Genomic DNA, 3,081 nt, shown 5'->3' with positions numbered 1-3,081 from the left:
GGAAGCTGGTGTTCCTTGTGGGCATTGTCCTGATGCTCAGTGATGTTCCTTCGTAAGTGCCCCCACTTCCCCACTTGCCCCTTCCCCGGGGCCCTGCTCCCTTCGTGCCCAGTGTGACTGCAGATGCCACTGTTCTGGATCCGGGCTCAATGGTAGGCTCTGAAAATGGGAAGAGACAGAGGCAGTGTTGACGTGGTGAAGAACCTGCTAAGGATGCTCATCTAGATCTAGGTTGTAAAACTCAGGGGGGTTGGTGGGAGATGGGCCTTTCTGTAATGATTTTTATTTTTTTTAAATGCAGCTGCAGGCTCATTAGAGGATTGAGGCCAAGTAGCCTGAGCTGTGAAAGCAGCGTGGGGCTGTCTGTGCCTGAGTGAGCTACCGGCCTCCCTGGGGCCACTAGCCATAGGGCTTCCACCTTCCAAGGTGGAGCTGTTGGCCAAGGCGGGAACTGGAAGCGGGGATAAACAGGGATAAGAGGGGCCATGGGTTCCACTTGAGGGGGTGAGGGGCCTCGTCCACATTTAGGAGTTTTTTATTTGTGCTTGTGGCTCCTTTTGCCTCCTGACTTCGCAGGATTCGGCAGAGCGCAGTGACGACAGATGCCGAGGAGCCTCCCTCCTCCTCCTGGGCTGAAGCTGCGGCCGCTTCCACATCTATTTTGGAATAGGGGAGCATGGATGTGGCCGGTGGCTCCTCGGTTGTCATGTTGCACATCTGCACTGCTCAAGAGGCGTTCTGGATTTTACGGGCGTACTCTAGAGGGAGCCATTGACTCAGCGTGGCTCCAAACGCGTCCATCGGGGTCCCTTGGTACAAACTCACGACACAGCCCAGCTGCCACGAGCGGAACCCCTCTGTAAGAGGCTCGAAGGGGCTTGCCTGATGCGGGAGGAGGTTTCGGTGGGGTAGTGAAAGCCGCTGCTCATTGCACTGCTGTACGTCTGTCTGTCCTCAGCGACTGGGTCTGTCAGTGCCTGCTGGAGCAGGCATCACTTTGTGATCCCTGAGCGCTTCTGCAAATATGGCCTCTTACAGTGTTCAGGAATTAGTTGGGACTTCTGCGGCCAATGTATTTGGCATTGCCATTTGCTTGTCATTAATGCTAAATTAATACAGCTGATGCTAATTATGAAATACATTAATGCTGCGGGGCAGCAAGGTAGGGGTTTGGTGGCGCTGCACTTGCATGCGGGAAGTGATGTGAACTGTGTCCTGCTTCCAGTAAATACGGGGAGGTGGCATTGCCCTCCCTCTGCACCCGTCTTGGATCTGGGCAATCGCACTTCCTAGCTCCGCGGGGGGGAACCCCCCGGAAGCGCCTGCCATCTGCTGCTGTGTGTGTCTGACGGCTGGGGCAGCCGCCCGGGCCAACAGCCGCTGCCCGGCCGGGCTGGGCCGGGTGTTGCAGTGTGGGCTGGCGGGAGAAGGATGGGATGAGCGGGTCTGCAGTGGGCGCGGGGCAGATTCCCGTGCATGCCAGCCTTCGGGAACTTTCTGTTCAGTGAAGCTGCGAGGTGTCTGGGAGACATGGCCAACGTGGTCTATAGCGCCTGCAGAGGAATGTAGCAATGGAGCCTGTATTTTAAACTTGAAAGCTGGCCAAGGGACGTGGAGATTTGCAAGTTCTCTGGCAAAAAAAAAGGAAATTCTGGCTTTTTCTTAAGGAAGCAGATCCCTTCCCTCCATTCGGGATTGGAGCCGAGCCGGTCATGGTGGAGTGTCAGCGTTAGCAGGAGTTGTGCTGGTTGCTCACTGCACATCGGCCTCAAAGATTTTTGGGGAGCTGCTGCCCATCAGAGCTGCATTCCACCCTGCTGCCCTGGCAAACCGGAGAGGGCTGTGACAAGAGAAAATGGCCGGAGTGTTCAAATATTTGCTCTTGGTGGCACTTCGATTCCTTCTGAGCTGACGTGGGATTGAGTCGTTAAGAGAGGGGTGAAGCCCTTCCTCTCTGGCAGGAGGCCAGCAGTACTGAGTGGGACAGTGCGGCCCTGGAAGCACTCGGGGGGGTCCCTTCGTGGGCTGTGCTGGTTTTGCTCATCCAGCACAGCTTTGCCGTGGCGTGTGGTGCCATGGGAGCCACTGGCGGTGGTGGGGTGACGCCGGGCTGCGCCCCGCCACGCTGCTGACCCGGGCTGATTCACCTCGTCCTGCCCGCAGCTCTGCGGGTGCTCGGAGGGGTGAGTTGCTCTGAGCCCCTCGCGGCCCCACGAGCTCGCCCTGGAGACAAGGGCACCTCGACTGCCTCAGTGGCCATCACCGCCACACACCCGTGCTGTCCCCTGGGCTGCTGGCTGGCAGCCTGCCCCTTGCTTGGCAGCACCTGGGAGGCAAAACAGAGCTGGGTTTTTCTTCTTCCCTCCCCGAAGTTGCAAAAACCATCAGCAACTTTTCTCTTGCGGGCGTGAGGCGAGCATGGTGCTTAAAGTTTCCCTGGTGCCCCCAAAATCCTCGTGCCTTGGCCAGGCACTGGACCCTCCACCAAACCCTGTTTGTTCAGGGCCATCCAGGTCCCCACCTCCAGCTCAAACAAAGGCAGGGCCTGCTCCAGGCTGCTCAGAGGAAGGTGCTTGCAAACAAGGAAGGTGCTTGCAAACCTGTTCCCCCTCCTCCTCCTCCCCCCAGGCTCTATCCGCCTTACACAGGGAGCCTGGCGTTTCCCAAGACGGGAAGCAGCTGCCAGCCGCTGGGTTAGAGCATGGGGTGGCCCTTCCTGCTCTTGCCCAACTGAGGAGAAGCAGGTGCAGAGGGTGGCAGGGCGGGAGGACTCCTTTGCCCTGCACTGTGCCGGCCCTCGGATACGGCACCGTGGGAGCAGCAAGCGGGGCAGGGGCCCCAGCAGCAGGTATGGTAGAAAAGCTGCAGGTTTGGGGTCCCACTGGGGCCAGGATCTCTCGGGTAGCTGCAGGTTTGGGGTCCTGCTGGGGCCAGGATCTCTTGGGGAGCTGTGGGCACGGGGCAGGACGCTGCAGCCCCCTGTGCCTTCCTGTTCAGTGCTGGGCTTGTTTAGCCTGGAGAAGAGAAGGCTGAGAGGGGATCTCATCAACACGTACAAATATCTGAGGGGAGGGGGTCACG

At 58.7% G+C, this 3,081-nt stretch overlaps 1 protein-coding gene across 1 annotated transcript in view; it reads left to right on the top strand.

Moving 5' to 3' along the window:
* Positions 1 to 2,764: 2,764 nt before the first annotated feature.
* Positions 2,765 to 3,081, top strand: part of ANO7 (anoctamin 7) — a 9,094-nt gene continuing 8,777 nt past the window's right edge. The window contains exon 1 of the mRNA XM_035900063.1: positions 2,765 to 2,848. The gene's annotated coding sequence lies outside the window, so the exon portion shown is untranslated. The remainder of the gene's footprint in view (positions 2,849 to 3,081) is intronic.

Source organism: Egretta garzetta, unplaced genomic scaffold, assembly GCF_000687185.1.
Source record: "Egretta garzetta isolate BGI_Z169 unplaced genomic scaffold, ASM68718v1 scaffold448, whole genome shotgun sequence".
NCBI classification, from domain to species: Eukaryota; Metazoa; Chordata; class Aves; order Pelecaniformes; family Ardeidae; genus Egretta; species Egretta garzetta.
The sequence above is the reverse complement of the archived record's forward strand: the minus strand, read 5'-3'. Positions and strand labels throughout refer to the sequence as shown.